The 24,429-nt window shown below is 57.3% G+C and overlaps 1 protein-coding gene across 9 annotated transcripts in view; it reads right to left on the bottom strand.

Annotated features, from left to right (window-relative positions):
- Window positions 1-24,429, bottom strand: part of RBFOX3 (RNA binding fox-1 homolog 3) — a 446,986-nt gene that overhangs the window by 154,799 nt on the left and 267,758 nt on the right. The gene's annotated exons all lie outside the window — the stretch shown is intronic.

Here is a 24,429-nt window from a genome sequence, read left to right as displayed (position 1 = left end):
ACAGCTAGGAGGCAGCTGTGTGCAGGCTAGGAAGAGAGGCCTCGCCAGAAACCAGCCCCATGGGCGCCCCGGGCTTCCAGCCCCCCAGAGCTGCGCGGGCTGCATGTCTGCTGCTGCAGGCCGGGTCTGCGCGGCTGCACCATGGTGGCCCCAGGGGGTGGATACAGAGGCAGCACCCTGAGATGGGAGCGTTGGGCGGGGCACATGGGGATGCCGGCCACGCAGACACCTCCACTTACAAATGCAGTTGAAAGGAGAGCGAACGGCTTTATTGTCCAACTGTGAGCCTCGTACTCGGCCCGTGTCGTGAAGCTGCAGGTCTTAGACCCCCCCAACGTTCAAAGGCCAGAATGTGAGCGGTGGGTGCCACCAGCTGTCCAGGATGTGGCCCTCTAGGCGCCCACGGCTGGGTGCAGCAAGTGTGGAGGCGGCTGCAGCACGCGCCTCCGCCATGAAGCTGGGTGGGCGAAAGAGGGAGCCCCCAGCGCCCTCGGGGGTCGTGGCAATGTCCTGGGAGCTAGAGCAGCAGGTGTGTGTGTCTGTGTGTGTGCGCGGGTCACATCCTTCCCTAGAGCAGCAGCGAAGAAAGCTCACGTGTCCCCAGTAAGCATGTCACCCTGCCCGTACAGGGCGACCAGAGCAACAGCTGCAGGCGGACAGAGAAGCCACAGGTCACACACGTGCTTCTGTAAGAAACTGTTCATGCGTCGAAAAGGAAACACGCAACCCCGCCGTGGCAGTACGTGAGTGGGCCTGGCACTGATGGGGTGAAGAGAAGATGCAGGTGCTCAGGAGCCCGCCGGCTGGCTGGGCCTGGGGCTCACATTCACATGCATACACCCAGAGTCAGGGAGTACCGGGCCTGGTGTGCGTCCCTCCAGAACCTTCCAAACCAGCTCAACCAGCCCTTTCCCAGGGGAGCTGCATGCCTGTCCTGAGCCAGCGAGAGCGCCTCTGAGCTTGCTCAGTCTCCCCAGGTGACACCTCTGGAGGGGAACATGCTTATTCGGGCAGGTACATGTGCTACAGGGGAGTGAAATTAAGGTGGTAGCTGCGTACACGGGCGGCAGGGACACGTGGGCCGGCGGGTCTCTGGAAGGCGGGCTCAGGGGCCGCGGGGCATGCACAGCCTCGCGTGGAAGCAGAGCAGACCACACCGAGTGCCTCTCTGCGGGGCACCCCCTCCAGGAACGCATGTCCACACGTCCCCCCCGAGGCCAGGACAGCACAGGAAGCCAGGGCAGGCCGGCTGTGGGCCCTGAGAAGCTCGGGCACAAGGGGCACGGCCCTGCTGTCGGTCACGTATTGCTGAGAACGTTCCGAGCAGAACCCTCCATAACCCGGAGCCGCTGAGAAGAGGCAGAGACCTGAGCGTGTGAGGGAGGGAAGGGAGCGCCAGGCAGATGACTGCTGTCACCGCCGACCACGTGCAGCCCCTCTGTTGTGGGCAAGAACTCTGGAGCCGGGCAGCCCTGGACTCCAGTCCCCGGCACAGACCAGCCGCGGGGCCTTCAGGCCCATTTCCCTCCCAATGAAGTGCGAAGGGCCGCGCGGCGCCGGGCAAGGACATGGGGGTGTGATGAGAGTTCTCCCGACGTCCTGGGCGTGGAGGGGCAGGGTGCTGGCATGCGGTCACGTGGGGGTGGCCCGACCGCCCTCTGGGTGCTGTGTCGGCACTCACACAGCCAGCATGACCCACCCAGTGACCGCGCCGGGGGTATCTCGCTGGGGTTCACACCCGACGGTGCCTGGATTTAACTGCTGTCCCCGGTTCCAGGCTTTGAACGCATCAAGAGGTGCTAAGATCGTTAAGTGGCCTTAGGGATACCGTTCTTCTTGCAGCGAGTATGTGCACGTCTTGGCCTCGGCCGCGCTCCCCTGGCGCTGGCATCGGGTGCTCGAGGACCCTGATGCAGGGGCAGCCGTCAGGGGCAGACACGGCCATTAGGCTGAGAACAGATGTGTCAACACAGACGCGACCCATTAATGTGATGGTTGTCGAGCTGCTGTGCGGACTTTGCTGAGACACATGTATCTGGAGGGTGCGCGCTGGCCGGGGAGGCGGTGGGGGCGGCAGGAGGATGACATTAATTCACAGGCTGCTGTACGGGGCTGCAGTTTTCTTTTCTTCTTGGGAGGGTGTTGACCCAACACCCTGCAGCTCACTCCTGACCCGGGCAGTTTGGAGGGGGCTGGGGCCCAGCAGGGCGGGTAGGGCTTTCCTGCAAATACAAATCAGAAGAGGCTGCCCGAAAACTGAGGGGAGAGGGGGTCCAAGGGCAGGGGCAGTCCTGAGAGGGAGCCTCACTGTGCTGAATAAAGTGCAGGAAAACCTCCATGTCCAAACGTTTCCCCCTAAGGGATCTGCTGATGCATTTCCTTCTTAGAAAAGGGTTCTTCTCTGCTCTTGGGAGCTTAATTTCATTCGGAATGAAAAATGACAAGAGTGGATTGGACCATCGGCTTGGACCTGGCCTGAGCTGCTGGCTCACGGCACTTCCTGTTTGTTCAGGGAAAGTGGGTTGGGAAGCAGTTGCCTGCGCCAGGGCACAGAAAAGGGGGGCTTGTGGGGGGGAGGCCCTCTCTGCCGGGAGAGGGAGGTGCATGTCTTGGACCCCTCGGGATGTGCCCCCTGCACAGGAGTCCCCACTTTCCCCGGGACCTTGGTGGGAACCAACGTGCCCCGTCTGCTCCAAGCCCTGGGATCCACTGTACGAGCTACAAGTGCGGGTGTAAGCAAGGAGGGTGGGGGTGGTGGTAGGGGGCCGGGCCTCTCGGTTCCTGGCCCTGCAGGATGCTGGAGGGAGGGAGGGACACCATTCCGCCAGGGCCCAGGAAGCCAGACTGGCCGTCAGCAGCTCCTGACACTCCCCAGTAGCAGCACCTCTGAAGTCAAAGCCGTTGGCTGAAGGTTCTTCTTACTTCGATTTGCAGGAGCCGAGCCGCAGCAGCCAGGGGAGGAGCTGCAGCCTCAACCCCGTGAGGTCCAAGCGACGCTGGGTGTGGAGCAGGCTCGGAAAGTTTCCATTCTCAGGAGAGCAACTGAGGTGGGGTGGGAGGACAAGGCTGGCGAAGTCAGGGAATGCTGTACCATAGGGACGGGGAGCAGCCCTGTCAGTAATGTTTGCTTTCTCTCCTTCGTTCATTTTCAGAGCTTCTAGAACAAATGGACTGGATGGAAGTCTCCCCACGCTAAGACAACGTTCCTACCTTTCACATGTGAACATGGCCTGGGCCAGGAAATGCGCTGGATCCAGGTGCTGGAGCTGGGGAGGGGTCTGCAGAGGTGCACCTCTGCCCCCATGGCGGCTGGGGGCCCTCAGAGCATCAGAGCCAAGGCCCCCAGGGCACTGCCCCTCCCCCACCCCCCGGAATCGGGCTGGCTGTGGCCTGGAGTCCTAGATCCGGCTCCTAGAACTGAACGAGTGTTTTCACAGCAGAAGGATTTCCCTCTGACCCAGAAGTCCTATTGTTCCCTGTATTTACTTCTGGGCTTAGAGAAGGTAATGGGTCCCCAAAAGCCGGCTGACTCGTCTGTGTGTCTCCATGGACACATGCCTAGTGTGGACGGTGTGGGCTCCACTGCAGCAGCTCTGAAGAGCTGTACACACAGTCTGCGAGCGGTGTGGGGCTCAGAAAGTATTTGGGTCAAGACATTTTTTTAATTTTCTTGAATGTTCTGTGTATTACCCCCAAGTCCATAATCCGAATGTCTTGTCTTCACAAGAGAATCACAAAAGTGAGGGGGATGGGTTGTCGAATGGTGACCAAGTCGGGGACCCCCGCCAGAGCAGAAGGATTACAGCACTCACAAGAGGACGGCTGTGGACAGGTTTGCGGGTAGACACAGGCCTCCTCACCCAGCACTGTCCTGCAGGTCACGGGGTCATGGAGGGACCAGAGAGACGGCAGGTGTGGGGCCTTTAATCCTCTTCCAGCCCCGGGTGCTCAGAAGGAGAGGACCAGGGCCAGAGAGAGCCTGAGTTTTGTAGACACTCTTGGATTTGAAACCCTGTCCAGGTATTTCTGTCTGTGTGACACTGGCCTCAGTGAAATAGGAGAGGCACCTGCTGCCCTGCAGGGGTGTCAGAGGGTCAAGGAAGGGCAGGTGCTGGGCAGTGAGGCCAAACCCTCCTCCGGGTCCTTGACTCTCTCCCAGCTCTACACTGAAAATGGAAAGTGGATAACTAGGACGCAGTAAACAGAGGACCCAGAGCCAAGGAGGTCCCTGGCCCCCACGGGCAGACACGGCACTTGTCCACGATCACATGCTCCCGCTGGGTCACGTGAAGATCCCAGAGACGCTTTATCCTCATTGCTAACTGCTGTCAAATAGCAGTGGCTCCTCACACTCTAGCACAGAATGGCGTCTGCCCCGCGCCACTCGGCCACGTGGGCAACGATGCACGAACCAATATTTAAATGCACGAAAGAAGCTGGATTCTAGAGGAACTGTGCTGAGTCTCGGTGGTTTCCCAAAGACCACTGTCGACGCTCCTACACGCCGTTCCGCTCCTTTGCACCGGTAAGGCTGCATTTTCGTGCATGGGCCTGGGATCAGGTGGGTGCATCCGTCCTATACGGAACATCGATGGGCCCGCTGGCACGGTGTCCACCTGGAGGCCAGGTGCTGAGGCACAAGTTGGCGGCCACTGCTCATTAATGGCCCTGACTCACCTCTCTGCTCGCAGGGACCCTCCAATGTCACTTGGGGCTACACCGATTGTTACTGCAGAGGCTGGTTGGCTCCTGTGCCATACTATCACTTGGAACTTTCTAGAATGTCCCAGCTCTTGGGAGCCTGGCAGTCCTTGGCTTGTCAGCTGCAGGGCTGAGACTCAGTTGAGTGGGGCTCTGACCCCTTCCCGTAGCCACGGCCCCCGTGCCCCCAGCCGCCATCTGCAGTCCTGCCCTCTTGCTGCCCCGACGTCAGTGCCGAGCTGGCCTCTCCTGCATCTTGTTCCTGAAGGCTGGCAAAGCCCGTTGAGCAGGATAAGCTGCGAGGGAGGTGCTTAACGCCCTGCTCCTGATACTTATTAGCTGCGTGGTGAGTTTGCACATCCCTGGGCTGGTTTCCTCCTGTTATGTGACAGAGCTTAATATGCTGCGGCCTCCTGCCTCAGCAGCCACCCCGAGAGAGCCACATCCTCACAGCCTTGAGTTAACCCCCTGCCGGAGCGATTCCTCGGCTTTCTGGTCCTCTCCCTGGGCACTGAGGAAAGGAGAAGGTGGGGACGTGAAGAGGACAAATCCAGGCCGCGTGGAAAAGGGGAAGCTGGGGCGGGACACCCATCCAGGTGACTGGCTCTCCCTGGGGGCGGACGTGCCCTCTGAAGGGGGCCCCCCTGCAGGCATTGGTGGAGTCGGACGCATCATGGAGACAGCGTTCCCCATCGATCCTGTGGGCAGACGTCCGTCCTCTTCCTTGGACACAGAGTGTGAGATGAGAGCCTGGGAACGAGCTTCCCACCCCATCGTGGCCCTGACATGCGCCAGCCCCGCCGGGGGGACAACAGATGTCCATGAGGACTGCCTGCGGCCGGGAGACCTCTGACAGTGCCTTCTGTAGAGCAAGGGCAGCTTTCCATCAAGTGGACAATGGGCCTCTGTACGCTGGAGCACCGGTGTGCCCAGGGACCCCACACTAAGGACCCCGCCTTTCAGGTCCCAGGACGGAGAGCTGACAAGAGACACTCCTCCCCAGAAAGTGCCGTGCTCCCCCTACCTCCAGCCAAACCGCAGTTTCCCAACCCACAGGAGACCCTGAGTGTGGAGTGTCTGTGCAAAGAGAGAAGGAAATTGGGTTTCAATTGATTCATTTTTCCTCTAGATTAGGTTTGCATTGAGTGGGGGAGGGGAGAGAGGGACCGAGGGGCCGCATCAGCGGGGTTCCCAAGATGCCCTCGGTGCTTCAGCTCAGTGTTCTCCCTCTCTACTCCCTGGGGGCCCAGTGATGTGGTTGACAAAATTCCACAACGTGGGGACCTCACCGGGGCCCCAGGCAGGGCCAGGCCCACTGACGGGAGACCGGGTCAGCAGCAGGCACCTGGACCTGACCAGTCAGCCGGGGTCCTGCCCACCCTGAGAATCAGACTCTCAGGCAGGCTGTGTGCTTGTGTGGGCAGCCCACGGTCAGACCCCCAATGCCCGGGGAGGGGCAGCCTGTGGGAAGCTCCCTACTGTGCCAGCCATGCTGACCGCTGGGACCTCCTTGGAATAGTGAGCAAACGGCAGCAGCCACTAACATGCTTCCCTTCTCCCTGTGGTTCTGACACACAGCTGTGGAAGGGGCTGGTCCCATGGCACCCTGTGAGCGGGGCCCCACAATCCCCCCTTGGCCTGCGGCTGGCTCTGGGGATGGGGAGAAGCCTCCATGCCCCCTTTTCCATACCACACATCCGTGCTGAGTGCATCCCGAAGGGGAACACACCTGCCCGCATGCTCACAGCAGCAGATTCACAATGGCCCAGAAGGTGGCAAGAGCCCACGTGCCCCTCCACAGCCGAGTGGATGAACAAAACATGGTGTGTCCTCACAATGGGATATCACACGGCACAAAACCCCGGAAGGAAGCACGGGCACATGCACGGCGTGGATGAACCTTGGGGACTTTGATGCACGGAAGAAGCTGCTTGTGGAAGACCACCTCTGGTGTGATTCCATCTTTACGCAATGTCCAGAATCCTTAGATCCACGGGGACCAACCACACATTGCTGGTGGGGGGGATCAGGGGTGGCTGCCTACTGGGAGGGGGGTTTCCAGTTGGGGCCATGAACACATTTGGGAACTGGACTGTGGATGTGCTAAGTGCCACTGAATTGTTTGCTCTGAAACCACCGATTTTATGTTACGTGAATTTTGCTACAATAAAGTCTTCAAAGATCAAATCAAAATGGGGAGTACCCTGCAGAAACGAGGGAACTAGACCGGGGTACAGAGCAGGCAGTGGGCCTAGGTCTGCTGCCTGCACATTTCCAGCCCTTCAACATCCCCACGTTTGTATCTGGCCGTGGGGAGGGACAGGGTCACTGGCGCTTCCTTTTTTTTGCCTTTCAGCATCTTCTCCTCGCCCTCCCTTGTCTGCAGGACCTCAGCACTGGGGATCTGCACCCACTTGTGGACTACGCTCAGCAATATCCTCAGTCTTAGGAAATCGGCAGGCCCTGGACCTGCCGGCAAACATTTGAGCTTTCTCAGGCAGCAGGGCATTCTCCGTCGGGTGTACCAGGAGGCCACGGCGGGCAGATTTCAAGGCGAGCATGGCCGAGATGAAGGTAAAGACCCCGCACCCGTGGGTGCCGCATCCTGCCTCACACCTGGTGCCCACCTGCATGTTGGGCTGTGGGCTGTGACGGGGACGGCAGGGTGGGTGTGAGCAGGTGTGGTGAGGTGGGAACAGGGGGGGCTATTAGATACCATGATATCAGAGTCCTATCCAACTTGCTCGGAACGCTCAGCTCAGAACTGGACCTGGACACGGTGCCCTTGGATCCCATGTTGCCAGATCAGTTGTGTCTGGCGGGGTTTGGAGACTCACACTGGTTTCTATTACACTCTGTGCTGCCCCGGGCCGCCTGCCAGGCTAAGCTGCTGAATGCGGCAGGAGGTGGGATGGGGGAACAGAGAGACACGGAGCAGGCCAGCAGCGGGAAGGTCCAGACACTCGATCGCCGAACGTGCGTTCATTCCAAAAAGCACACCGCCAATCCTCCCGGCCAGGCGCCGATGAGGCACCAGGGTTGGCGTCTTGGCCCCGGGCCCCAGATGGGCGTGTGCACCTGTGTACTCGACCTCCCACCTGCAAGCATCGCACACCCGATGCGTCTCAAACCACATCCCTAGAGCCAACCTGCCCAACCTGCCGTTTCAGTTTCCCCGTGTGACTTCGGTGGCTCAGACCACAGACACCGGGGACGCCTGAGACCTGTGTCTTTCTCTCACTCCCCACACCCGATCCATCAGCAAACACCCCTGAAACATCTGGAATTCCACTCTATCACCTCCACTGGGACCACCACAGGCCAAGAGAAACCTTCCCACCTTCCCACCCTCACACACCATGTATTCGCCACAAGGCAGCCGGTGTAATGTAAGGGGGAGCTCCACGCCTTTACCGGAAACGCCTCCAGCGGCCCCCACTCGACTCAGCACAAAGGCAAAGCCTCAGAGGGCCCTTCTTGTTCTGCCCCGTCCTCCCCCTTCCTCTTGCTCTGGCGTGCTGGCATCCTCGGGGCTCCACCTTGGGTCTTGTTCAGATACCCTCTTCTTGGTAAGGCCTGTCACCCCCTACCTTCCCCCTGCTCTCCTCTGCCTCCTGCCTTCCTCCGACCCGGCACACGACTACACACTTCTTGCCCACGGCCTGTCCCCTGTCTGTGCCACAGGAATCCCTGCACCTTCCTCACACCTACAATGGGGCCTGACAGGTGCTGGAAGCCATGAATGCTCATGATGGAGAGGAAAATGGGCTCCCAGCCTCCTGGGGAGGTCTGATGGAGAAACTCATGCCTACCAGGCACAGAGAAGCAACAGGTGCAGAGACACACCCGTCTGTCAGCCAAAGGAAGTGCTCCTGACCTGTCTTCCCCCTTCCAGGCCCCGGTTCCCAGACATGTGGCTCCCATATTGGCTGCCCTCCGCCCCCTCTCCCAGCCCCCCTGCAGCCTGGCTTCTGACCCCTCCATGCTGGTCAAGCTGCTATCCCGAGACTCCCCAGCTGCAAAGTGTGACGAAGTGTCTCCATCCTTATGTACGGTGCTCCTCGCCCCATACCAATCACTCCCTCGTTCCTGAGGCTCTGAGTCTGCATCTGGGGGCCCCATCCTCCAGCCCGTGTCTGCTTGCTCCTTCTGCTTCCCTGGCCCGTCTTTGCATTGCTGGCCTTCTCAGTCCATGGCTACGTTCCGGGGGATATTTTATTCACCTCGTGTTTCAACTCCCCCTAATTTATGACGACCCCCCAATCGACGGATCGGACTCTAAACCCTCCCTGATTTGAGTTCATCAGAGAGACAATGGGAGAAGTCCTGTGTTCTAGATGCAAGGAACACCTTCTGGGAGGCACGAGTCCTGAAAGAGAAGTGGCTTGTGCTACAAACTGAGCAGTCTGGTGTGGACAGGACACACGCATCAGGAGGCTGGACGAGCAACGGGGTTGAGGGTGGAGGTGCCGGGGGAGGGCATGAGGTCAATTACGAGCATCCATCACTTTCACATCTGGGATATGTGGCCACCAGAATGCGTACTTTTCAGCCTTCTGTTGCCCATCAGGTCCCCAGAGAGATCCCCATCTGAGGAAAGAAGGGGCTTCTTGGACGGGTCTGGCATAGTTCCCCCCCACCTGTGGCCTCAGGCCCAAGCTGATGGCCTTCAGTGTGCACAGAGCCATCCTCAAGCTCCTGCCCACCCAAGGCTTTGTCCCTGCAAGGCTGAGAAGCTGAAGGTAAGGCGTCTGGACTGTTCTTGAGGACCCGGCCTTGTGGCTCCCCTGGAGGTGGACGGGGAGGCGGGGACCAGTTCTGCTGACAACCGGGCCCTGAGATGCGGTGGCCCTGATGACCCTCAGTGGCCAGCGGGGAAGCTGACCACTGCAGGCCCCAGCGTAGAGCCACCCAGGCCTGAGGCCCCCCCGAGAGCACCCCGCCTTCTTCCCTCCCACGAGTGTTGGTAACCTCTGGCCCTGCTCCCTGGCTCAGGGAACGGGCCTCTCCTGGCCTCCTCCTTTGGAGTCATCTTTAAAATTGCCTCCCAGCTCAGCCTCTGGTTTAGAGCTTCCCCCAGAAAGTGGTGTATTTTATCTTTATGTGTCAGGATTTATATAAAAAGGGGATAGTTCAACTCTAAATGTAATGAGTTGGAAGAACAGCTCTCTGGTGGCTTTCTCTAGTGAACATGGCATCAATAACATTGATTGCTAAAAATAACTAATAACCCTGGGCTGGGGGTGGCCAGGGACCGCTCCAACCCCGCCTCTAAAAGGAACGTGAGCGGAGGAACTCATGCCTCTAAGTATAGGCACCTCCGACAGGTAAGTTCCCAGAGAAGCCCAGCTGGAAGCGGGAGGAGAAGCACATGCCCAGGGGATGCCAACAGGTGCCAGGACCTCCTAAGGCCTTGGCCATGCCCTGGAGGTCAGGCGGGGCAGGCCTTGCTCTCCTCATCCGGAAAGCAGGTGCGTGACTCCTTGTATTGTGCTGGTGTCACGGGTTTCTTGTGGGGGCGCAACGACACGGCCACGTGTGGGTCTCAGCCTGGGTTCTGGCACATGGGAGCTGACCCGCATGTGCTTCTCATGGCCATGCTTATCCTTGACACCGTCAAGGGAGGGGTCCCGAGATCGACACAAATGACCCTCGCTGAGGGCCTTCTGAGGTCAGGCCCAGGGGAAATAGATGATATTTAGGATTAAGGTTTCCCCAAATCAGAGGAGCTATAGTTTTTGACAAGGTGGATGGATGAGCATAGATTATGTGCATCTCATTTAACCTCCAGGGGATTCTTTTCTTTCTGGGTTTGGTGACAGGTGGATGGAAAGGCTCTGTCGTATGTGCAAAGTCAATTCTCCCATGCTCTCAGCTCTGCTCACTCTGCCCTTGATGACGTGGGCCATCTTCTCCCAGAAACAGTGTGTTTGGACAGGAATCTATGCTAGGGTGAGGCAGGGTCTTTCGCTGGTGGGTCAGCTCAGACCATGCAGCTTCCTGTGTTTCTGAATGGACTGGCGTGCCTAAGCTCTCCTAATCGTGCTCCCCTAACCCCCACCCCTCCCCGGGGCTGCAGGGGAGGAGACGCAAAGTGTCGGGGACATGTTGAGGACTGGAGGGTGAAGGACCATGATACGATGCCAGCCTGCAGTTAAGGAAAGGGGCTCTTTAGCTGGTCCCAAACGAGTCTAAGTTAATAGAGAAGAAATAATGTGTTTTAAAATTAATAGCATAAATGTCAGCTCTGATGGCTGGGGTAGTAAAGCATATGATCACTGGGGTTCCCTTTGTGAGGTTATTTCCTGTTTTGTGTGTGCCCAGGGCATATGGAAAGAGCCACGACTCTGCAGTGAAACATTTTGGACTGGGATAACTTCATCGGTTGAGCTGGGAGTGTGGGAGGTAAGAAAGTTGCTGTGGGGTTGCATCTGGTTAGCTGGCCCACATGGATTTGGAATTAAATATTGGGAGGTGTCTATAGCACTCCGCTTGGACTGTGGGAATGGACTGAGGTGCCCTGCAAAAGCTCTTGGCCAAGGACACTGCTTCTCCTCAGGGCAGGAGGACCGGGGCTGAGGGCACAGCCCAGAACCCTGTATGGTTACTACAGCTTCATGTTGCATCAGTGATGGGCCCTGCAGAGCCACAACGGCTCATAGCCTGTGCAGGGAGGACCAAACGCCAGGCTTTCTCTGAAGGCTCCTTTGATCTCTGTTCTCAGGGACCAGCAGCAGAGTGGGAGAGTCCCTGTACTCACGGATCACAGTGGGAACCTGGCCCTTTCCCCCCGGCCACTCCCAGAGCCTTTCTGGATGGCCCCATGTGGTTCCTCTATGTTCAATAGGAAGAAAGGGGACTGTCTTTGCAGGCTGGCCGAGGGAAACTGGGACAGCATGTGACTTAGGAAGTCTGATGTAAAAACTTTCCCGTGGAGCAAAACCTTGAACCTTGCCCGGCCTCACTCCCAGGACTGGACCACAACTAGCTCCCACAACCTAGTGAGACACTACAACTTAGAACCCCCAAAGTCAGACACTGGAGCCCCAACCCTGATTTTTCGATCCCTCACTCTGAGGTCTGTGTTGGTGACCAATTTTTTTTTTTTTTGGAATTGCTCTGTATTGTTATGAATCCTCCAATAATTATGCCAAGGTAATAAGGTGTCTGTGTGGGGGAAGCAGTATCTAAGAGCCAGAGGAAGCCATGAGTTCCAAGGACACACCAGAGGACAGGACGTAATGAGCATCTACAGGTGTGAAGATGCTCTTCTTCTTCTCTTAGGAGAGAAGCGGAGGGGGAGATCAGTGTGCACCCTTCACGGAGCCCGAGAGTGTGCAGCCAGAGAGCACTTGTTATGCCACCTCTTGGTCCCCAGACCCACTGCACTGAAGGCAACCATAGGATGCAGAGGCTGTCAGCAGCTCCTGGCATGGGCACAGCACATAGAAAGAAGGTGCTAAAAAAATAGCAATTGAAGGAAAGAATTAAAATGTTAGTCTATAATGATGACATATTTATGCTGACACTGACGCTCTGCACTGTAGGCATGCGCGCACACACACACACACACACACACTCACCACGCGCTCCCCCTAGAAGTGTTCGATGCTGCAGAGGGTAACGCTGGGCTGCTCTTGCTGGATAATGAGAGAACAGCGGTATGCCAAACGCTTAGAACAGATCCTTTTGCTTTCTTTCCTCTGCTCAGTGCTGCCACCAGAGACCTCTGACTATTGTATTCTGATTCCACCAACGTGAAGCTGCATCTGTGAGGGGGGAGATCACCCGCTCCCTTTATATTAGCAAAGGAAGAAGCAAACAGACTTCGTTTTGGAATCCGGCCTTTCTTTTGGGACTTGGTATAAAAGCCCATCCCTCCCTGAGGCCTTGCTTTGGCTTTGTAGGGTTCTATATCTACTCCTTTCACCCCCACCCCTGCCAAAAGGAGGCCCCTGAAGCCCTTGCTTGCCTGATGACATGGAGATCTCAGAAGCCTCTTCTCTTTTACAAGGGCTGCTGTTATTAAAGCCTTAGGTTTACACTTTGGTTCGCAGTTTTTCAAAGCCACTTAAAGGTATTGTCTCATTTGATCCCTTCCAACAGTCCTAAGCTTGGCGGGGCAAGTTTCATCACCTCCGTTTTATAGTTGAGAACATTGGGAATGTGTGGAGGGCGTGACTTGTCCAAGGTGGCGTGGGAACCACAGGAACTGTCCAAAGTCCTTGTCTGCTGTCCTCACCACGTCAGTCTGACTTTTGTTAACCTGCTGCTTTGGGGGTGGGGGGGGGAGGTGTGACAAACAAGTGGAGGGCTACCCTGGAGCAACGGTGTCGTCCCAATATGAGCCAGGGGAAGGAGACTAGACACACAGGGAGGGCTTTCAGAGATTCTCCCTCGTTAGGGGTTCAGCACCAGCGCATGTTACAGGGTGGGCAAATGAAGCAGGGTGGAGAAAGAGTACTTGGTTGGCGAGGGGTTGCTTAGACCTTGGAAGCAGTGACACAGTCTCATGCATGGTCACCCTGTCCTGCTGCCAGAACAGGTAAATATTTGCACTGCAGGCTTTGAGGCTCTCCAACCGCGGCCACATGGCTGCCTCATACAGCTGGGGATGCAGGGCACACAGAGCCAAGCTTTCCACTCCCCTGCGATGCATGACTGCTTTTACTTAACGGCAGCTCCACTCTTGAAACCCCTTGGCAGAATCTTGGACCAGAGGACAGTTTATCAGATTAGACTGGGCACACCTATCATCAGATCCTGGCGTCAAGTAGCTGTGTCTACTCCAGCCAATGCCCTCACTTAGAGAAACAGGGAAAGACGGGCTGTGGGAGGTCAGGGGTTCAGCATCACGGACAGTGGCCAGCAGGTGCCTGGGGCTCCTGGCCGCCCTCCAAAGACAAGGGTTCAGCACCACGGACAGTAGTCCGCAGGCACCTCGGGCTCCTGCAGCTTCAGCACCACGGGCAGCGGGCAGCAGGTGCCTCAGGCTCTTGGCCGCCCCCCAAGGTCAGGGGTTCAGCACCACGGACAGCGGGCAGCAGGTGCTTTGGGGGGGCTATTGCTCCCGCCCCGGAGGTCCTGGCTGGCGGCTGGCGACAGGGCCTCAGCTTATCTCTGCCCCGTGCTTAGAAACACATGGCACTCATTTATCACCTGGAGACAGCAGCCAGGGCTTATGTAGGCTCATGCCACTGCTGATCTGCCTTCATCAAATTCGAAACATGATTGCTTGTCACTTGTTTTAATTCATTCCCCACCCCCACCAACCCTCCATTTAAATAACAGCCTCAGTATTCTTCACCAGGAGGAAGAGATTCTCCCCCCGGGGGTGGGTAGGAAGAGACCAGTGTCCAGTTCAAACAGCCTGATCTTCTACCGAGATGATGATGTGCGGAGGGTTTGCGAAGGGCCTAGTTCGTCTTTCTGATGGCGTTTGGTCCGTGTCAGAGGCTCCATGAGAGAGGAGGGCCACCCTGGGGTGTGCTCAGATTTGGGGATCCTCTCAGAGGCTATGGTTTTATCCAGCACCAGCGGCTAGAGCCTGTGAGACTTGCCGTATGCAGATAAATTCTGGCGTGTGCGTGCTCACTAAATCCACCATGCTAGAAAATGCATTTGGAGGCAATCTGCCTGCCCACAGCAGATTTTCCAGGTCCTGGCAATTGGAGCATGTTAAGGACGAGATACAGCTGCCAGGTCTGATTTCTTAAATCAAGATTCGTTTTGTGGGGAGGGCAGGAGGGAAAAAAATTAATGCACAACCTGGAAAGATGTGGGGGGGTGCCTGCCGCCTTGGCCTCCCTGTACGTTTTGGGTGGAAGCCAATTCCTTTCCAGCAAGTGACTTCCAGCTCAGGAGAGGGGGAGGGGCTTCCCATGGGCAGCCTGGCTCTGAGCGAGCGAGGTAAGGTGCTGATCGAAGGAGCGGAAGTTGTTGGTTTATGTTTTGTGTTATTTGTTTTCCCCTGAGTTTCGGCCATGCATTCTTGCCAGTTCACACTCAGTTTCCTGCCCTGTCTCCTCCTTCTAGGCTCCTCACTGCCTAACATGTCTAGTTGCTCCCACAGGGGACCCGTGGGCCAAGCAGCTGCCTGGGCCCGGCTCAGGGAGTGATGGCGCACCCCTGCGCTCTGGCCTGGTAGGATGGACAGTGTGTGAGGATGGCCAGCATGTCTGTCCTGGGAGTGCTGGGGTGGATCGGGTGCAGGGGCATCCCTGGGGGTGTCTGTCTGTCTGTCTGTCTGTGGCAGGGCAGTGGGACAGTGTAGCTATCCCAAACAAAAAGTGAGGCTTTACATACTAGATGGACTAGCACCATTCCCAGGGCTGATGGCCAGCTCCATTCTTCCACGTTTCACTTATAGCTGGTTGGAGGTGGGGGGTCAAGAAGGGGCTGGAAGGCAGAGGCAGACATGAGGCGAATTAGAGAGACTTTTGTTGCGCTTAATATCAATTCATTTCGCGACTGCTGACACAGCCAGATTCCACAGCCCAGAATTTATGGGACTCCCCAGTGCGCAGACGCACAGACTCCAACAGAAAATACAAAAGAACTTTTAAAGAATGACCTGCCATCAGCAAAAAAAAAAAATTTTAATTTTAAACTCTTGTCCCCCCCAAAAGCCACCAATCTCTCCCTCTCTCTCTCTCTCTCTCTCTCTCTCTCTCTCTCTCTCACACACACACACACACACACACACCGCAATCTGATTTTGACTCTTACTGGTTTAGGGTGCTGAAGCTCATTATGTAATAATCACATCATTTGCCAGAGTCGAGCCGTGTTTCATTACTTTATGGGCTGACTTGAGGTTGGGTACGTAAAAATGGTTAGTACAGTGAGAATGCCGGGAGGGGGCATACAGGGGAGCAAGGACACAGTCCCCGACCTGCAGGACAGTGGTCCTCCCTCTGTCCCCTCCCTAGGGACCTGGGCTCCTGGGACAGCCCCAGACTGCAGGGTGCTCTTCTGCCATAGTCAACTCGCTCTGGCCCTCTGTCTCCCTCCTCCTTTCTTCCTCTCCTCCTCCTCCTCTCTCTCCATCCTCCCTTCCTCCTGTCCCTCCTCTTCCTCTCCCTCCTCCTCTGCCTCCTCTCCTCCTCCTCTCCCTCCTTTCTTCCTCCCTTCCACCCTCTCTTCCTCCTGTCGCTCCTCCTCTCCTTTCTCCCTCTCCTCCTCTCCTTCTGTCCTTCCCTCATGTACCTCCTCTTCCTCCTCTCTTCCTCCCATCCTCTCCTCCTCCTGTCCCTCCTCCTCTCCCTCTCCTTCCTGTCTCCCTCTCTTTTCCTTCTGTCCTTCCCTCCTCATGTCCCTCCTCTTCCTCTCCCTCCTCCTCTCCCCCTTCCTCCCTCTTCCTTCTTCTCTTCCTACTCCATCTCCTCCTTCCCCTTTCCCTCCTCCTCCTTCTCCCTGTTCCTCCCCTCCTCTCCCTGCTCTCCTTCCTCCTCCTTATCCTCCTCCCCACACTCCCCCCACCTTCCCCTCTTCCTCCTCTCCTTTCTCTCCCTCCTCCTCCTCCCCTTCCCCACCAGCCGTGGTTCTTTCCTGATGTTGGCTAGTGTCTCTCTCTCTCTGTTCATTTCCTTAAAGTGCCCTCCAAGGCCCACTGCCTTCCTCATCTGGTGCTCTGCACGGGTTCCCTCTTCTCTGCTGAGCAGCCATGCTTGGATCCAAGGCTTCCTGCGCTGGAGGGCTGGGATCCCAGCACAGATGAGTGATGATGGCTCCCAGCAGACCTCTGACACCCTCTCAGAGACTCAGTGGTTGCACTTTCCAAAGCCCCTGTGGGATCCAGCCCCTCACTGCCAGCTTGTTGTGGTCCGGGTGCCCTTCACCCGCCGTGGTATTGGTGAGACCCTTCCCAATCACATCCAGCAACTCTGGGGGTCTTTGGGAGCATGCTGGGCCCTGGCCTCCGTGAGAAACGCAGGTAAGTAGGACAGACACGTGGAGAACTGGAAAAAGTGCCAGCCATAGAGGACGGTGGCCACAGTACACGCGGGATGTCCTTCTCAGGATATGGGGGTCAGGCCTGAGTCATGTTTTCTTTACGGCAGGCGTGACCAGCCACACTGACCAGAGCATGGATTCTAGCCTGGGAATCAGGGACCATAGAAGTGGACAGGGTACTTCCTCACCCACCCCAAATGCTCTTTAGAAATTGTTCTGGACAGTTGACTAGAAAAGCCCATTTGTTCTACTATTATCTGAATGGCCAAATCAGAAAACCAAAACAAAACAAGCATACAAATTATCAAACAAAGCATGTGTCCAGGAAGACATAATAGGTATTAGCGCCCCATGCCTGAAGCTTCTCCCGGTGGAGAGCTCACCACCCGGCAGATACGAAATGCATCTGGGTTAGGTCACTTGACTCAGCAGCGTTACAGCAAACCAACACCGGGAGAAGGATGTGGGCAGGCGTGTACTAAGGCAGCCTGGGAACGCTGGAAATGTCCTCTAGGAGCAGGAAAAGATCCCGGGATTAGCTACCCTGGTGGTGCCCACTGCGCGATGCCCTGCGGCAAAGGAGCCATGTCTGCTCTTCACTAGTGGTTTACTGGCTGCCAGAGCTGTGCTGGGCGTGCGAAGGTGTGGGTGCAGGACAAAGGAGGGTTTGGACTAATCTCTGCGTCTAGCCGCTCAGCCCCGCTGGAGGAGGCAGGCCGGGCAGCTCTGTGGCTGGTGAGCCCAGGGCAAAAACGATGCCTGAAAAGCAGGGAGGTGGGAGGGAGAGTGCCAGGGCGGCTTCACGGAGGTGATGCTCTGGTTGAACATTGTAGGTCAAAGGGCTTTCGAGGGAGACAAGGGCTCTATGGACAAGGGAAGAGTGTGGGCTCCGCACAGAGGACAAGCCAATGCTTCCCTTGACAGCAGCCTGGAGAAGGTTCTGTTGTCACTAGCTGCGGCCTTTACGGAAGCTGGCACATGCTGGGCGGCACAGGACGTGTACGGACCCCCCTCTTCATGTCTCCGCTCCGCACTTACACACCCTGAGTGTGGGTTGTGGGGGGATGGGCGGCGGGACAGGGGTGAAGTGGAAGAGGGTGGAGGTCCTCCATGGGGGCTGCAACACAGCCCCACCTGAGGCCATACAGTATTGACCTTGATGGCAGTGAGAGGGGTAAACAGCCTGTCCCGGTGGCGTGGATCGATCAGGGGCGGGGTGGCGGATTCGGAGCACCAGCATCCTGCTGACTGCACGGCTCAGAGGCAGGAGGACACATGTCTGTAACTGGAGAGGCTTGTTTGGATTGAGCATTGGTGAAATACTCCCCCGGCAGGGGGTGCGGCTGGATGCGGGGAGACAGGGTGGGCTTGGGACACGAGCTCGTGAATCAAAGTCCGTGCGAGGGACCGAGGACACAGCAGGCCGTGGGGGGCACCATCCCTCATGCAAGTCCAGGGGGCGGGGCCCAGCCTGGCCAGGCACCGCGCTGAACCACAGCCGGCCCTGTCACGGGCTGAGCTGTGTCCCCCAGATGTACATGTGGGACCCCTGACCCCCGGCACTGTGGGGTGTGCCTGTGTTTGGGATGGGTCTTTAAAGAGGTGATTCAAGCTAAGGTGAGGTGATTACCAGGGAGGCGGGGGGGACACTCATCCAACGTGACTGCCGTCCTTATAAGAGATCAGGACACGGACACACACAGAGGAGCGACCACCTGAGGACCCAGGGAGGAGATGGACATCCGTGAGCCCAGGAGAGAGGCCTCCGGAGGAACCACCCCTGCGGCCGCCTTGACCTTGGTTGTCCAGCCTCTAGGACAGGGAGGAGACGCGCTTCTGTAGCTTCAGCCACCCAGGCGGGTGCTCAGTTTCAGTGGGTGCTCAGTTTCGGCGGGTGCTCGGTTTCGGCGGCCCCAGCTCAGCGTTGTTCTGGGAGCACCAGGAGTCCGGTAGAGACAAGTCTGGTAGAAAAACGGGGGACCTCATTGCAGAGCAGGAGAGCCGATCCTGCCAAACCGCAGCTCTCATTTCTAACGGAAGTATCTTTCATTTCCTCAAAGGGAAATAAAAACTTTCACGCCTTGGGGGAAAATCCTGGGGGAGTGGGGAGTCCACACGTGGGTAAAATGAGCCTAAAACATGAATGACAGAAGGATCTGCCAGACAGAGGCTCCCGGGGGGTCCGTGACCACGCACTCTTGCGGCGCCCGCAGGGTCCGTGACTGTTTGCTCCTGGGCGCCTGCGGGGTCAGCTACCGTGTGCTCCTGGGGCACCCGTGGGGTCTGTGACCGTTTGCTCCTGGGCGCCTGCAGGGTCAGTGACCGTGCACTCCTGGGCACCTGCGGGGTCGGTGACCATGCGCTCCTGGGCACTTGCGGGGTCAGTGACCGTGCGCTCCTGGGGCACCTGTGGGATCTGTGACCCAGCCTCTCCACCAGAACTGACGGGGGAAGCGATTTGGAGGAAGGCTACCTTGCTGTCACGGGCCACGGTCGCGGCTCCGCCTGCTGTGATCGGCTCCCCCGAGTCTCTAGTCTCCAGGCCAGCGTCCTGCGCTCGGAAGGCCACACCAGAAAGCCGCCCGTGACTCAGTGCGCCAGAGAGCTTGGTGGTTAAAGCAGGACCAGTCTGCTTTTCATTTCCAGAAGAAAAGGCCTGACATTTCAGCGATTCCTCTCCAGGAAGTTCTGGTTTGTGGGCGCACAGCACTTACAGACAGACCCCCCACGGGGGCTCAGGGCTGTCAGGAGGAAGCACGGCCCCCGCCATGGCCTCGGGTCGGCCCCTTCCTCGTCCGCCCAGGGGCAGGCTGAACTCCGGCCCCAGCGAGCCAGCGGTTCTGGCTACACGCCACCTCCTTCAGACAGGAGCCCATGGGAGCCCCGACAGACGCCCTGGGGTTGCCACCGCCTGGGTCCCATGGGTCATTCTGGACCCCTGCTTCTCAGGGTCGTCTGCCAGGACGCGGAACTGGCTGGGTGAGCGGCTAAACAGAACGCAGTCTCCCAGGGCGACACGGCCCCACGAGCCTCATCCAAAGTCAGGAGAAGAACACCTCCCACGGGCGTGTTTACCTTCCAGACTGATGCGCCCCGAAAGACTGCCGCAGAGGGGGCTCCCTGATGAGGCTGTAGTGCTGCCGTCTCAAGACCCGTCTCCCGCAGGCGTGAGCGTGTGCATGCGTGTGCTAAGTGGAGAACGGGAGAACCTCACGGGAAAACAGGTTTCCGAATCCGTTTTGTTGCTATCGTGTCACGATTAGAGGAAGCGCACACCGAGCGGCATGGCTCACGGCAGCCGAGAGGCGGGAGCTGCCCAATGTGTGGACGGGCGCCCGGCGACCACGGTGGGACCCATCCGCAGGTGGAGTGCCACTTGGCCTTGAACAGAGCTCCTGACTCCCGCCGCAGCATGGACAAGGCCGCAGGACGTGGCGTCGAGTGCAGTCAGCCAGACATAGAAGGGCGAGCACCACAGGGCTGGTTCCATGCAGGTGACGCTGCTGGGGTCTCAATGCAGAGACAGATGGTGGGCACCGGGGGCCGGGGGAGCGGACGGCGGGGTCAGTGACGAATGGGAACAGAGTTTCAGTCTTACGAGATGAAGAGAGTTCTGGAGGTGGGCGGTGGTGCTGGTGGCGCGGTAGCATGAGGGCACTGGTGCCCCCCGCCTGTGCACCGACACTCGGTGAAGATGCTAAGTTTTGTTCTTAAGTCTTTCTTCTTTGTCGATTTTACCACAATTAAACATAAAGGTTTAACTGCTGGTCTGAGGGTAGTGGGTTATCAGAACTTATTAACATTAGTGTCACTAACATCGGCATACAACCCCCCACCCCTGTCCCCCCCCTGCTAAATTTGACTGGCTTTAAAAAAATCAAATAGGGGATCCCTGGGTGGCTCAGCAGTTTAGCACCTGCCTTTGGCCCAAGGTGTGATCCTGGAGACCTGGGATCGAGTCCTGTGTCGGGCTCCTGGCATGGAGCCCGCTACTCCCTCTGCCTGTGTCTCTGCCTCTCTCTCTCTATGTCTATCATGAATAAATAAATAAAAATTTTTAAAAATCAAATAAAAGACGCATACATCCCACGGAGCTCTCATGGTGCACCAGGCACAGGCCCAGCTCCCTGGCGTACAATTAGCACTTCCTCCATCCTGCTGACGGCCCTTCGCCGAGAATGCTATTATCCCACTTTACAGACGCAAGGCATAAAGGGTAAGTCATAGCTAGAGATCACTGGCTGATAAGAGACAGAGCCAGGCTTCAAACTGGGTGCTCCTGGTTCCCGCAGGTACCCCGTGAATACGTGCTGAGAGAAGGATCAGATCCCAGACTCGACACTGTTGAACTCGCTCTGCTTCCTCAAGCGCCTGTTTTTAGGGGACGATGGTAAGGTAGGGCGCCTTTTAAAACAAAGTAACTAAACATTAATAAAAATACACCGGAGCCAAGGGGTCTTACTCAGGGGTGATGGGAACGAGGAACTAGACAGAGGAGGTGGTCATTCCAAAGGCTACTGGATTATTCACTCTATAATTTTATGTTATTTGGATTTCAACTCAAATCATTCTAAAAATATATATATTATGTACATATTTATGTATACGATTGACTATGATTACAAATGTGATCCAAGTATTCTTTTTTTTAAAGAAAAGATTATTCATTTATATATTTATTAGAGAGAGAGAGAGGGAGAGGGAGAGACACAGGGATAGGGTGAGCACAGACAGGGAGGAGGGGCAGAGGGAGAGGGAGAAGCGGACTCCCCGCTGCTGACACGGGGCTCGATCCCAGGACCCTGAGATCATGACCTAAGCTGAAGGCAGACGCTTCACCGACTGAGCCCCCAGGCACCCCTAATCCAAGTGTTCTGAAACTGAATACAAAAATACTGGTAATGTGTCTGTGGATTGTTGGGTATCCTGCTGTGTGAACACACACGAACGCTTGGCCTGTGGGTACCGTTCTCCTGGCCAGGCCCTCGCTCTTCTCTGGGTGGAGACGCCCTGTCGGGGCAAAGATGCTCTGAGGAGAGTGTCCGGCCCTGCTCCCCAGATGGTGACACCGCGTGTGCTGCCCCAGCGCGGAGCCCGTGGGCGCAAACTTGCAATCTGGGATTTGGGGTTTTCAGATCTGGTTTTACTCCAAGTCCTCTAAGTCTCTACGCTTCTCAGATTTATCCGTCTCATTAAGTAATAAGTTGCATGGCCTGGGGTCACGGCCCCACCCCTCATCTCATCGACATCAACTTCCCTTTACCCTTTAAAGAGAACTGATAGTTTATCCCCCAGTCATGGCTGCTGGGAGTAGACCACCTGATAAATCGATGTGATTAATGATGAATTAAATTATCATCGCCTCTCCACTGACCAGGGGAAAAAGCTTCCCAATGTGGTGTGCGTATGCATGTGTGCTTGCACGTGCGTGTGCTGTGTGTGTGTGAGCATGCATGGGTGTGGGTGTGCGTGTGCTGATGTGTGCTCACATGTACGTGCTGACCCGGGAATGAAGGAAGGGAAGGCAGCATGAAGGCAGCTGTGCCACCCTCCGTGCAACTAGCTGTGACCTGGGATCTTCTACATGGGAGCCCGTCTGAATGCCCCCGAGGAGCCCACGTATCAGAGAAGCTCTTTGGAGGGTATGTTTACAGACTCCTTTGTGATGTGAATAATCATCTCCTAATTCCTATTTGGGAAATTAATCTTCTGGTTTCCTGAAGTGTGGCAGAGAGTTCTGGAAACGGGCAGAGGCTAACGCCCTCCTGGTCCTTGAAAGCACACCTGAGGGCTTGGATAAGTAAATTAGGATACCTCTACGCAGTGAAGTGAAACGAGGTGAAAATCCACCTCAATGCATGCTCCTGAAGGTGCCTTGAAGCAACAATGACAACAAAACCTTACAGGGACATCTGGGTGGCTCAGTGGTTGCACGTCTGCCTTTGGCTCAGGGCGTGATCCCCGGGGTCCTGGGATCGAGTCCTGCACCAGGCTCCCCGCGGCCTCATTGGCAGTGGAGGGGTCCCACAGGGCTGCCTGAGGCTCAGGCACAGGAAGAGGTGTGCACACCCCGCGGAGCTACAGGCCTCTTGACAGAGAGAGGGGAAGCACCCCCTCCCCACCTGGCTCCTGCACACAGGCCAGCAGGCCCCAGAGCACGAGGAGCCCTGCTCTGGTGCCCATCACTGGGTGGCCGAGGTTTGCTCCTGTCTTTCATTCATTATTCTTTCTTTTCACCTGACCCCAATTCCCCCAAAACAGAAACAGATAAGAAGCCCTAAAAATATCCCCCGAACGACCAGAAGAGCCAGAGACGCAGAGCTGTCACGACAGGGTTTGCTCTCAGTTCTGAGAAGTACGTTCCCCGTGCCTCCCCACCCTAACGAAGGCACAGTCCTGGCCCCTTGTCTGACCGCCCTGGACAGACCGTGATGAAAGCGGGCACAGGTGCCACCCCTCCAGCCTGCCCTGAACTGAGCAGAGGGACGAAGTGCTTGGAAAAGCTGCCCCGCCAGCTTTCTGCCTCTTCCCTGGCCCGCCTTCCTCCCACTCAGCCCGTGTGGGCCAGGGAGGCAGCAGGGCGGGCATGCAGCTCTGAGCTAAATAAACTCCTGAAGGGACTGTAATTCCACAGAGTGGCCCTTGCACCTGTTCAGCCTGAATCCCCTCTCTGCTCCCGGAAAACAGCCGCCCTGCGAGGGGGACACACGACCAGGCAGGTATGAGCCCAGCGGGCCATCGAGGCGGCCTGCTGTAGACACCAGTGCCCGGCCCGGGAAGCAGCAGGAGGCCGCCCAGGCTCTGCCCTTGTCAGCTGTCCCACTGGAGCAGCTAGGGACAGTCGCATTGCGTAAAACCAGCAACATCTACGGTCTGACTTCATTTCCACCGGGTGAAACCCAGAGGGAATTTACCCAACAGGGGCTGGAAGCTCCGCAGAGAACTTTCTGACAGCAGGCCTGCAGACAGCGGCTGCGGCGGCCGTGTCCCCAGGCGGGAGCCTCAGCTCTTTGGGGTGGCGGTGACCCACTGAAGGAGCACAGATCCTAGGAGCATGCCCACACAGCACCAGGCTGGGAACAAATGGGATGGGGAAAGAAGCATGCCCTGGCCCGAGGGCACTCTGGAGTGTCAGCTGATGATGTGCCAGCTGGGGGTGTGGGACAGCCTACACGTCTATCTCGAACGCCAGCCATTGCCTTGTGCAGTGGACACTGTGGAATTGGGTTGTGAGCAGACCTGGGCACCCCTGTCTTCAGGGAGCTTCCCTGTCCCCTTCCTGCTCTGTTCCTGGGACGCCACTCTGAACAGGTGATTCTAACTCAGGCCAAGCTCTTCTTGCTACAGACTCCTGGAGCGGGGGACAAGGTGAGGAGAGATGGGTCCTGCTCGGTGACCATCCCAACGGCCACGTCCCCCCTCCTCTTCCATCCTGCAGGTGCACCAGGGCACCAGCAGAAACCGATGGGGAAGCCATGCAGGTGGGAAGGGGGAGGCAGGAGAGGGCTCCCTGTCTCCTCCAGCCACCCAAACCCCTCCTCTGCCCCACCCGGATGGCAGCCTTTCCCACCCCCGTGCCTCCACCATCCCAGCTCCCTGGAAGCCTGGAGCCCTTCTCTGACATTGGTCCCCAGACCTGCTGGCCAGGCATCGGGCCTCTGGGTGGAGGAGGATGGGGACTGGCTGGGGAGGAGGGAGCCCTGTGCCCCGTCGGCTGCCACTCTTGGAGAGTCTGAGAGAGAGTTTGGCCCCAGGCCCTCTTACAGGACTTTT

Source organism: Canis lupus, chromosome 9 (genome assembly GCF_003254725.2).
Source record: "Canis lupus dingo isolate Sandy chromosome 9, ASM325472v2, whole genome shotgun sequence".
Classification (NCBI taxonomy): Eukaryota; Metazoa; Chordata; class Mammalia; order Carnivora; family Canidae; genus Canis; species Canis lupus.
Note: the sequence above shows the minus strand (reverse complement) of the source record. Positions and strands in the feature narration are given on the sequence as shown.